Source organism: Phocoena sinus, chromosome 19 (assembly GCF_008692025.1).
Source record: "Phocoena sinus isolate mPhoSin1 chromosome 19, mPhoSin1.pri, whole genome shotgun sequence".
Lineage (NCBI taxonomy): Eukaryota > Metazoa > Chordata > Mammalia > Artiodactyla > Phocoenidae > Phocoena > Phocoena sinus.
This window is the reverse complement of record NC_045781.1, coordinates 902434-915059: the sequence shown is the minus strand read 5'-3', so window position 1 is coordinate 915059 and position 12626 is coordinate 902434. Positions and strand designations below refer to the sequence as shown.

Below are 12626 nucleotides of genomic sequence, written 5' to 3'. Positions count from 1 at the left end.
GGATAAATTTTTTTTTAACATGTTGAGTTCGTGATGTCTACTAGAATTCCAAGAAAAGGTCTGTTATACAGATAACTGTGGTGTTTCAAAGTAAGGTATGTTATGGACATGTACACTTGCAAGTTTGGGGCTTATAGTGCTATTTACAGTCATGACACTGTATGAAATCACAATAGAACGTGAGTGAAGATTGAGAATTTAGACATGACTGAGCTCTTGGGCAGTCCCATATTAAAGGGATGGGAGAAAAAGAGGACCCAACAAATTCAAATTAAGAAAAAAAATGTCAATTGTGGCAAAAGCTTCTGAGAGGACATTTAAACAAAATCTCAGAAGTTACCATTGGACGTAGGAGTTTGTTAATGACGATACAGCTGTGAGGCTAATAAACCAAACCTGAGTGAGTAGAGCTACATAGCTGAGGTAATCGGAATAGAGAAAAAAAAAAGCTCTTTAAAAGTTCAGTTGTAAAAGGTGAAAGAGACAGAACAGGAAATGTACTGGATCACTAAGAGAGAAAAAACGATTTTTATTTTTTTAAATTATTCATTCATTCATTTGGTTGTGCTGGGTCTTAGTTGCAGCAGGCGGGCTCCCCAGTTGTGACATGCGAACTCTTAGTTGCGGCATGCATGTGGGTGAATTATTTCACTTCTATTATTAAGAATTAATTGCTCAATGTTAATTCTGAAATTTTATTTTGAGGTTTAATTTTCTGCTTTTACTCAACTTTTATTTAAAGTTAGGATCTGAACATTGCATTAGCTGAGCAAATCTATGGGATCTAGCTCCCTGGCCAGGGATTGAACCTGGGCCCCTGCACTGGGAGCAGAGTCTTAACCACTGTGTCACCAGTGAAGTCCCAGAAGAAACTATTTTTAAAAGGTATAAGTGTTTATAATGTTAGTTTAAAAAGAGACTGAGAGAGAGAGCAGTAATAAACAGGTCACCAGTCATGAGATTTGATAAAGAACCAGTCCACAGAGAAGTTAAGACATGGGGGCATGGTCCCTAACTGGCATTAGAGTTAAATGATTTGTTTTAGGTTAGGAGGCAGAAAGTGTTTTCAAATGGTGATTTCTTTTTTCTTTCTGAGGGGGGCAGGGGCAGAATATCAAGATAGAGGGGAGTAATACTGGGGAACTTAATGAACTAACAATTAAGATGTACTGGTCTTGCCAAAAGTTTAACAAACATGTTGAGCCAAGAACTGCAATCTGGAGAGGAAAATAACAGGAGATGGAAAAAGGCTGCTGGTCCAGGGGACAACATATGTGCACAGGAGTTCAAGTGAAATCTGTGAGCAGGGTTTGGGAAGTTTTAAATGACAGATCTATAATGACTGAGCTCTTTTCCCTGAAAGTACTGAAATATTTATAATTATTAAGACAGTTCAGGGGAAGATGTCCTAGATTTTCCAAATGTTCCCCAACTAAGTGAAGGTGGTAAGGCTAAAAAGGAAATCTCCATATGGAGTCTTTTTAGTCAATGGGAACACTGAAATCTTAGAACAGTGATGGTCGAACCCAGGACCTGACATCTCTAAAGAGCAGAGAATGTGTCTGAGACCCGAGATGGTGATTCTGAAAGTCTTCTCTCTTTAAGCCAGCATATGCTCCAGGCAGTAAGTGAAACTTTGCCAACAGTCACTGGGGTAGAATGCAATTCTAATTCCCTAATTGGTGGTTGTGGTATAAGGAGAGTTTCAGTTAGAAATATAAATAGGAATTATGACATCTGCTGCAAACAGCTTATGATATACCATGGAGATGATACTGCATCCATCTAAAATTGAAGTGTGGTTGTGTATAAAGAAAATAGAAAGATCTCCCAAAGCCCTAGCATTATGGATGTCAAATCAAAATATTGTAAATTTGAGAAGACTACTTCTGTTTCACAAAATGTATTCTCCTTAAAATTGTTTAAAAACCCACTCCTGGACATATATCTGGAGAAAACCATAATTTGAGAAGATACATGCAGGGGAGTTCCCTGGCAGCCTAGTTGTTAGGATTCCTGCTGTGGCAAGGGTTCAATTCCTGGTGGGGGAAGTGAGATCACGAAAGCCGAGGAAGGCAGGAAGAAAGGAAGGAAGGGAGGGAGGGAGGGAGGAAGGAAGAAAAGATACATGTATGCATGCACCCCAATGTTCACTGCAGCACTGTTTACAATAGCTAAGACATGGAAGCAACCTAAATGTTCACAACAGAGGAATGGATACAGAAAATGTGGTAAATATATAATGGAATATTACTCAGCCATAAAAAAGAACAAAATAATGCCATTTACAGCAACATGGATGGACCCAGAGATTATCATACTAAGTGAAGTCAGACAGAGAAAGACAAATATCATATGATATCACTGAAATGTGGAATCTAAAAAGATGATACAAATGAACTTATTTACAAAACAGAAACAGACTTTGAAAACAAACTTACGGTTACCAAAGGGGAAAGGTGGGGGCGGGGAGAGAGGGATAAATTAGGAGTTTGGGATTAACATATACACACTACTATATTTAAAATAGATAACCAACAAGGACCTATTATATAGCACAGGGAACTCTACTCAATATTCTATAATAATCTATATGGGAAAAGAATTTGAAAAAGAATGGATACATGTGTATGTATAACTCAGCCACTTTGCTGTACAACTGAAACTAACACAACATTGTTAATCAACTATACCCCAATATAAAATAAAAATTAAAGGGACTTCCCTGGTGGCACAGTGGTTAAGACTACATGCTCCCAATGCAGGGGGTCTGGGTTCAATCCCTGGTCAGGGAACTAGATCCCACATGCATGCTGCAATTAAGAGTTTGCATGCCACAACTAAGGAGCCCACATGCTGCAGCTAAGAAGCCCATGGCTGCAACTAAGGAGCCCCTGAGTTGCAACTAGGGAGCCCACCTGTCACAACTAAGGAGCCCACATACCGCAATTAAGGAGCTGGTGAGCCACAACTAATGAGGCTGCCTGCCATGACTAAGACCCAGCACAACCAAATAAATATTAAAAATAAAATAAAAATAAAAAAAATTTTAAATTGTTTTAAAAAAGAGAAAACTAGTCCAAAATGGAGTCACTTGAACTGAGCTTCACTCACCAAACCAAGACTTAACACCTAACTTAATTACAGTTTCAGCCTCCCCTAGAAACCGAATCTTAAATCAGTCAATCTGGAATTAACCTGGTCAGCACTAGTGAGGTAATCTGCCTGATAGACCCCTGCCTGCTGTCGCCTAAAGAAAGGTAACCTTGGGCTTCCCTGGTGGCGCAGTGGTTGACAGTCCGCCTGCCGATGCAGGGGACACGGGTTCGTGCCCCGGTCCGCGAAGATCCCACATGCCGTGAAGCGGCTGGGCCCGTGAGCCATGGCTGCTGAGCCTGCGCGTCCGGAGCCTGTGCTCCGCAACGGGAGAGGCCACAGCAGTGAGACGCCCGCGTATCGCAAAAAAAAAAAAAAAAAAAAAAAAGAAAGGTAACCTTACCACAAACAATAAGCTCTTTTATAGTATAACTTTCTCATAGCTCTTCAGAGTTCCTTTCTATTCGTTAGATGGGATGCTGCCCAATTCATGAATTACCGAATTAAGCCAATAAGATCTTTAAAATTTACTTGGCTGAATTCTCTTTTTAAAAAAACCAAATGGGACTACTTTGATGTTACCTAAGCAAACACCAGAGAGCTTTATAATTTCAGATCTCTCTGCCTGAATTTCTTTGTTCTCAAATAGCCACATGGCTTGCTGCACAGTCCTTTCAAGTTACCGGCCTAATGTCTTATTAGAGTCCTTTCATGACAACCCTATTTAAAATAATAATAATAATAATAACTCTCTGACCTTTGTCTTAATTTTCTGTAGTACATACTGCAAAATGTACTCTTTCTAATGTACAATTCAGCATCTTTTGAGAGCATATATAACATAAATACATCACTAAAATATACAGAACTTGGGAATTCCCTGGTGGTCCAATGGTTAGGACTCAGCTCTTTCATGGTTGTGGCCCAGGTTCAATCCCTGGTCGGGGAACTAAGATCCTGCAAGCTGCAGCCAAAAAAATAAAAAGCAGCAAGGGAAAAGCAACAAATAACATACAAGGGAATCCACATAAGGTTATCAGCTGATTTTCAAGCAGAAACTCTGCAGGCAAGAAAAGGGAAAAACCTACAACCAAGAATATTCTAACCAGCAAGCCTCTCGTTCAGATTCAACAGAGAAGTCAAAAGCTTTACAGACAAGCAAAAGCTAAGAGAATTCAGCACCACCAAACAGTTTTACAACAAATGCTAAAGGAACTTCTCTAGAAGAAAAGGCCAGGACTAGAAACAAGAAAATTACAAATGGGAAAGCTCACCGGTAAAGGTAAACATACAGTCAAAGTAGGAAATCATCCACACACAAATGTGATATCAAAACCAGCAATCATGAGAAGCAGAAAGTACAAATGCAGGATATTGGAAATGCATTTGACATTAAGAGACCAGCAACTTAAAACAATATATATATATATAGACTGTTATATCAAAACCTCATGGTAACAGCAAAACAAACTTCCATGTACAAAATAAGTAAGTCACAGGGGTGTAGTGTACAGAGTAGGGAACATAGTCAATAATATTGTAATAACTTTGAATGGTGACAGCAACAAGACTTATCATGGTCATCATTTTGTAATGTACAAAAATATCTAATTACTATGCTGTGCAACTGAAACTAATAGAAGTCAATTATATAATACTTCAGGGAAAAAAACCCACTTGGATTCATCTCTGAATCCTCTGTTTCACTCTCTCACTATTATAAAACTGAATGTTTATGTCCCCCCAAAAATCATAGTTGACACAAAACCTCCCAATCTCATGGTATTAGGAGCCGGAGCCTTTGGGAGGAAATTAGGATTAGATGAGGTCATGAAGGCAGGCCCCACGTGAATGGAATTAGCACCCTTATAAATGTCACGAGAGAGCTTGCTCCTCTCTCTGTTCTCCACCATGTAAGGACACAGTGAGAAGATGGTGTCTATGAACCAGGAAGCAGGCCCTCATCTGAACCTGACCATAAAGGCATCCTGATCTTGGACTTCTAACCTCCAAAACTGTGTGAAATAAACTCCTGCTGTTTATATGTCATCTAGCTTACGGTATTTTGTTATAGCAACCCAAGCAGAACAAGACACTTTCCTTCCACATTAAGAAATCTAGTTAATCCTTAATAAAAACACATTCAGAATCCAGCCACTTCTAAGCTACCACTCTGTTCCATGAACCCTCAAGTGGCCCAATATAATAGCCTCCACCCTGGTTTTCCTTCCTCTTCCCTCAGTCTCACAATCTGTTCTCCACTATGCAGCTATATGCAGCCTGTTAAGACCTAGGTAAGGGACTTCCCCGGTGGCGCAGTGGTTAAGAATCCCCCTGCCAATGCAGGGGACATGGGTTCGAGCCCTGGTCCGGGAAGATCCCACATGCTGCAGAGCAACTAAACCCCGTGAGCCACGACTACTGAGCCTGCGCTCTAGAGCCCACGAGCCACAACTACTGAGCCCACGTGCCTAGACCCCATGCTCTGCAACAAAGAGAAGCCACCGCAATGAGAAGCCTGCACACCACAATGAACAGTAACCACCGCTCGCCACAGCCAGAGAAAGCCTGCACGTAGCAATGAAGACCCAATGCAGCCAAAAATAAATAAATGAATAAATTTATTTTTAAAAAACCTAGGTAAGATCATTCCCCTCCTCTGATCCAAACTTCCTATCACCTCCAGAATAGATACTCAACTTCTTTTATTTTTTTTTAAATTAATTAATTTGTTTTTGGCTGTGTTGGGTCTTCGTTTCTGTGCGAGGGCTTTCTCCAGTTACGGCGAGCGGGGGCCACTCTTCATCGTGGTGCGCGGGCCTCTCACTGTTGCGGCCTCTTCTGTTGCAGAGCACAGGCTCCAGACGCGCAGGCTCAGTAGTTGTGGCTCACAGGCCTAGTTGCACCGCAGCATGTGGGATCTTCCCAGACCAGGGCTCGAACCCATGTCCCCTGCATTGGCAGGCAGATTCCCAACTACTGCTCCACCAGGGAAGCCTGATACTCAACTTCTTAGGCAGACATTCCAGTCCTGAATCTTGTCTTCCTGCTCCTTCTTCCCACCTGATGGAAAGGAGATCTTAATGATCTCAACTCAGCTCTACCTCTAAACATTTTTACATCCTGGTATTGAGATAACCTTTCCACATCCGTTTACATTCGGTGCCAGAAATGTTAATACCTCAATATAATCCTTCGTAGACTCGGGATCCTGAGCTTGGGTCCTTAACGAATACCACGACACCACAATACAGAGAATATATGGGTGGGGGTAGGGATCAGTAAGGGACTGGGACACTCTACACGTACCGGTATAGGCCCCATAAGCGCTTCTACAGCCATGTTTTAAGAGACAGATTACAGATGAATGAATATAACCATGTCAGGTTTCAGTGGGTTCAGGGCCCTGTGTGCCCACGCCTGGCCCTTGAGCCTGGTGAACTAGGGCTGGATACCTAACCTCCGTGCCTCAGTGTCTCACCTTACTAGCTCTGTGTGCTTGAACGAAGATCCAACCCCCTGGTGCCCTAATACTTCATCCTCCTCCTTCAGTCTGTTCCTCCGTTGAACAGCCTTTGGGAAACTTTTAAAATCCTAATGTAGTCTGTGTCCCCCCTTGGTTTAAAATTTTCCGCAGCGATCAGAGTTCTGAGAATATAGGCAGAGGCCTCAGCCTGCTATTCCAGGCGCGACTCCGCCTCAAACTTTGTTCCTCGCCAGGCACAACGGAGCCCAGGTTTTCCGAATCCTCACGGCTCAATCGCAACTCCAAGCCTTTGTACATGCCGGTTCCTGTGCCTGTAACCCTCTCCCATGTCTAATCACACCCCCGATAGTAAAATTAAACAGGAAAGCTGAGGTGTTGACCACTGTCAGAAACAGGAGTCCATATACTAGCGCCTCACCGTCCTGGACACCGGGGCCTGGGCTGCATGGACGAGAGCATTTGGGGCTTTAGTGTCTGGTGGAGTGAGTGCCCGAGGACGAGCGTTTACCTGAGGCGGGTCCCTCCGAGCGGCCGCAGCCATCCAGGCCTGTGGGCGGAGCGGGGCCAGGAGCGGGCCGGCGGTTCTTAAACCGGCCCTGGTGCGGATCATCTCGGGCGGCGCCGCGGCCGAGCCTCAGACTCGCCTTTGTGCAGCGGGAACAACGACTGCCCCGTCACTTTCTCGGTCCTGTCCCGTCAGCCCCACTAAACGCTCCAAAACTTCTGTCCGTATGAACACACCCGAGCAGCCAAAATGACCGCCCGGAGGAGGACGCCGGAAGTCCCGGCCCACGCTAGGCAACCCTTACGGAAACGCCTCTGTTCTGAGCCTTCATTGGCTCAACAAGGCGGCTGGTCGACGCAGAGCATTCTGGGTAATGTAGTTCCCACACTTGGGGTAACCTGCGCGTGGACTTAGACCCCTGCGGGGCTCTGGGAAATGCAGTCAGCGGACCAAAGGACTTAGAAGGCGCTTGTCCTTGTTTTAAAAAAAATTTATTTATTTATTTATTTTTATTTTTAGCTGGTTTGGGTCTTCCTTTGGGTGCGCGAGCTTCTCATTGCGGTGGCTTCTCTTGCTGCCGAGCACGGGCTCTAGAGTGCAGGTTCAATAGTTGTGGTGCATGGGCTTAGTAGCTCCGCAGCATGTGGGATCTTCCCAGACCAGGGATCGATCCCATGGTCCCTGCATTGGCAGGTGGATTCTTAACCACTGTGCCACCAGGGAAGACCCAGGGACTTGTCCATTCTTAAGGGGTAGATCTCAGGGTTTCTGGGGGATGTTGTGTTGCCTGCAGACGTTCAGCCAAGGTTGATGTATTAGTTCAGACCCTGTGAACTTCATCATGCTCCCTGAGACTAAACATATTGTTACAGAAGCTCCCACAGGACAGAGATCCAAATGCACATATCATTCCTAGTCATTCAGACACAAAATGTGTCCACTGGTAGCAGAAGCTAATAAACATTTCATGGGGGATGGGCAAAATAGGGGTATGGGATTAAGAGACACAAACTGCTATTGCTACCAAACCAAATTTGGGCTGTTCACCTGATGCATAGCAAAGCCAATCCATTGACACTCAGTTGTGGTGAAGGAAAGTACAGGGCTTATTGCAGGCACCAGCAAGGAGAACAGGCAGCTCATGCTCAAAAGACCTGAACTCCCCAATGGCTTTCTTTTTTTTTTTTTTTTTTTTTTTTTTTTTTTGCGGTACGCGGGCCTCTCACTGCCGCGGCCTCTCCCGTTGCGGAGCACAGGCTCCGGAGGTGCAGGCTCAGCGGCCATGGCTCACGGGCCCAGCCACTCCGCGGCATGTGGGATCTTCCCAGACCGCGGCACGAACCCATGTCCCCTGCATGGGCAGGCAGACTCGCAACCACCGCGCCACCAGGGAAGCCCCCCCAATGGCTTTCAAAGAAGGGTTTTTTTTTTTTTTTTTTTTTTGGGCGGTACGCGGGCCTCTCACCGCTGTGGCCTCCCCCGCTGCGGAGCACAGGCTCCAGACGCGCAGGCTCAGCGGCCACGGCTCACGGGTCCAGCCGCCCCGCGGTATGTGGGATGTGGGATCTTCCCGGACCGGGGCACGAACCCGCGTCCCCCGCATCGGCAGGCGGACTCTCAACCACTGCGCCACCAGGGAAGCCCCAAAGAAGGGTTTTTAAAGACAGTGTGAGGAGGGAGGGTGGCAGGATGTATGATCAGCTTGTGCACAATTCTCTGGTTGATGATGAGGTAATGGTGATACTTTCGGAATCTCAATTATCAGTTTTCTGGCTCCAACTGGTCTGGAGTCTATGTGCTGGTTGTCAGCACGCAGTTAACTTCTTCCACCTGGTGGTCGTTTTAGTTTCTGCAAAACAATTCAAGGATATGGCTCAAGATATTATCTATAGCCCTTGAGGAGGAACTAAAGGTCCTTGGCTTTGTTTTATGGCTAAACTATTATTATTTTGTCTTGCTTGACTGCTTTCCTTTGTTTCTGCATTTTCTCACTTCTCTGATTTTGCTTTTTGGAATTCGGGAAAGGCTTAGGAGGCTAAAACTTTTCTATTAACAAGAGTCAGGTCGGGAATTCCTTGGCAGTCAAGGGATTAGGACTCCACGCTCTCACTGCTGAGGACCCAGGTCCAATCAATCCCTGGTCGGGGGAACTAAGATCCCACAAGCTGTGCAGCAAGACTGGAGGAGGGGTGGGGGGGGAAAGTTAGGAGACATGGGGATTGGGGGTGTCTGCCCCAGGGAAGGCCCAACAGGGTCCTGCTCAGTTTCACTATGTATAAAATAGATAAGCAACGAGGATATATTGTATAGCACAGGGAAGTATAGCCACTGTTTTTAATAACTTTAAATGGAGTATAATCTATAAAAATATTTAATTTTAATTATTTATTTTTGGCTGCATTGGGTCTTTGTTGCTGCGTGAAGGCTTTCTCTAGTTGCGGAGAGTGGGGACAACTCTTCATTGCGGTGCGCTGGCTTCTCATTGCAGTGGCTTCTCTTATTACAGAGCACGGGTTCTAGGCGCACGGGCTTCAGTAGTTGTGGCTTGCGGGCTCTAACGTGCAGGCTCAGTAGTTGTTGCACCCGAGCTTAGTTGCTCCACGGCATGTGGGATCTTCCCGGACCAGGTCTTGAACCCACGTCCCCTGCATTGGCAGGCGGATTCTTAACCACTGTGCCCCAGGGAATCCCTATAAAAATATTGAATCACTATGTTGTACACCTGGAACTAACTAATATTTTAAAACAACTATACTTCAATAAAAATAAATTAATAATGAAAAATAAACATTACCATGTTGGAATTAAATCTATACACTATGAAGTGTTAGACTCAGTTTTTTTTTTTTTTTTTTTAGACTCAGTTTTAACAGTCTCTGTATGTTTGGTCAAGGAGAAGAGAAAAAACACTCCAGATGGTCCATGACAGGAAAGACAGTAGAGGGATGCTGGGCTACTCAAAGCAGGAGTACACAGGTGGATCTCTGTAGTCAGTTCAGAAAATACTTCTAACAGCATAGTAAATTATTGTGCCCAATTTAGTAAGCAATATTTTTATCCATTTAGTAAATTTTTGGATAGCTTGATAGTTAACTTCTTTTTGGGAATCTGACATCAATCTCAAAAATAGAACAATGAAAGATATGCTGTATTGATATGGGACAATGGGGGGGTTCACAGGTAGAGCATGTATGAAAAAGATGTTCTGAACCCCAAAATAAATGGGGTAACTTAAACCATGATCTCATATCATTGTTGGGAAGTGGTTATCATTTCCCCTGTGATTACAGAGACTGTTCTGCATGAGGAATTGATATTATCTGGGAAAAAGTTATAAAATTCAAATTATAGAAAGCTATTAATGACTATGTAGTGATTCAGAGATTGTGTCAGAAACGTTTCAGAGAAAGTATCAGTGTATGGTAAAAAGGTGAAAATCTTAGAGAAGTTTTAGCAGTGATGTCTGAGAAGAGGTACAATTAAGCTGAACATGTGACTAGAACAATCTCTCTGAACACTGTCTCCAAAATGTGATTCCTCTTCATGCTTGAAGTCATTATGCAATATGAGCGTTCAGGAAAAGTTAAAGGGGACATTGAGAGTACATGGAATTGCAAAAATACACAGGGAAGCTGAAGCCAAAGTGTCTTGTTTAGTCACTGTTCTGGTAAATGATAAATGAGTAAATATTTGGCTTCAAGAACTTATTGTAGATGCGTGGGAGACATTGGGATACAAAAGCGACAAAGACTCCTGCCCTTCTAGGGGTTATATTATATTCAGGAGGACACAGGAATCATGAAAGCAGAAATGTTAAGTCATATAGTATGTTCAGTGTAGGAGGCATAATGGAAAGAACATAAGGTAAATGTACTTAGGGATAGAGTGTGGTATGCAGATTACAGAGCTGAGTAATCACTGCGCAAAAACGTGAAGGAGATGAGGAAGAACTATATGGGAATTTTGGGAATAAATTCTAGCCAGAATAAGCACGTGGCTAGATAGCTTTGGTGGGTGGAGCCTCACAGGGCTTCTTGGCAGTGGAGGGCCTGGCTAGGACTTTAGCCAAGTTGGCCATTAGCCGGACTTGCTCACTGCAAAGACACTCAGGGGATGTGTGAGAAACCTTGGCTCCGCCTCTGGGCGTCTGCAGACTTCCTCTATGGTGGATTGAATCCTGGAACCAGGAAGTGTAATTTTTCAACGAACCCTGGTTTTCAAGTCTGATCCCTGGACCTTCACCATGAAACGCTCATTTTCATTTCAAAACCCAACCTAGTGAAGCAGACATTTTGTGGGTCAGGCTCTAGAATCTGTGTTTTAATAATCTTCCGGGTGATTCTGATACATTTTCAAGAATATTCCATTGCACCATTGAAGTTTCTGTGGACCAGGTCACTGTGTTTCTTGCAATAACAGAAGTCCCCCTGAATCACTATGCTGTACATCTGGAACTAATGTAATGTAAAGCTACTTTCTCATTTTACACCCAATATTTTCTGATACTTCCTTCTCTCAAAACCTTGTAGACCTAAAGCTACCTCCTTTTAAAGACTGCCTTGCATTTTGTCTTCTGCATGTACCATGGCTGGCCAGCTGCTGTGAGCTCATGGCTCGTGGCTACTCTCACTTCTCAGTCCCTGTATGGGCCCTTCTCCAAGGCCAAAGAAAATTCTTCAGAGGTGACCAGAGTCCTCAAGTGCCAGTCCAATCCCAATGATGTTCCCTATGGGCAGAAAAACCAGACCAAGTAGTGATGGCCTGAAGGTCTAGAGGCTGATAATTATGTCCCAGGAGTCAGGTCCAGCTGAGGTTACAAATGTGGAGTCCAAGAAGCCACCCCCTGACCAGAGGGCAGGCCCCTGAGATGGCATGGACACGTGTGCAAGAGAGGGGCCAGCATTGCTTAGGTGCTACAGGTGGGGAATCAGCTTCTGGAGTAGGAGGAAGTGGGGCCTCAAGTTTTGAGCCAGAGGTGAGGACATTGTCTCTGGAGGGGGAAGCTGGGATGCAGTGACTGGTGGCACCTGTCCATACCTGACCTCTGATTCAAGAGCAAGGGTCTCTGCTCCTGGGAGGTCCGGCCTGAGGTTTCAGAACACCTCTCCCTGGGTAGGGCCCCCTGAAAAGATGCAGCCACGGAATTTCCAGCTGCCTCTGCAGCCCTGGGCTCTGAGCTCTGGTCCCTCCACCTCTGCTTTCTGGGCTCCATTTCCCCGTGCAGATTTAGAAAGTGCCCTGGCAGGAGGATGGGAGGATGCGACCTCACCCACTGTGCCGTCCTTCCCTCAAGCTCACAGCCCCGTGCTGTGTGCCATCCCACTCCTCAAAGCAGAAACTCCGCGTATTTTGCCACTTTTATAGTCGTTTATGGTAGGGGTGTGAGTCAGTCTGTTACTGTATCACAACCAGAACCTACAACACACTTGAAAAAACCCAAAGTGGTTCTGAGGGTTTCAAAAACTAAAACTCAGTGTAGGACTTTATTAAACACTTTTACAAATTGGAGTTAGGTTTTGGATTCTAACAGACGCCATC

General features: G+C 44.6%; 1 protein-coding gene across 3 annotated transcripts in view; it reads right to left on the bottom strand.

The window, feature by feature from the left end:
* The window catches only part of LOC116744170 (zinc finger protein 211-like), a 29162-nt gene extending 21805 nt beyond the window's left edge, over positions 1–7357 (bottom strand). For 2 of the 3 annotated variants that reach the window (XM_032613548.1, XM_032613550.1), the window contains exon 1: positions 7092–7357. The gene's annotated coding sequence lies outside the window, so the exon portion shown is untranslated. The remainder of the gene's footprint in view (positions 1–7091) is intronic. The other variant, XM_032613549.1, reaches the window with a different exon arrangement.
* Positions 7358–12626: the final 5269 nt, after the last annotated feature.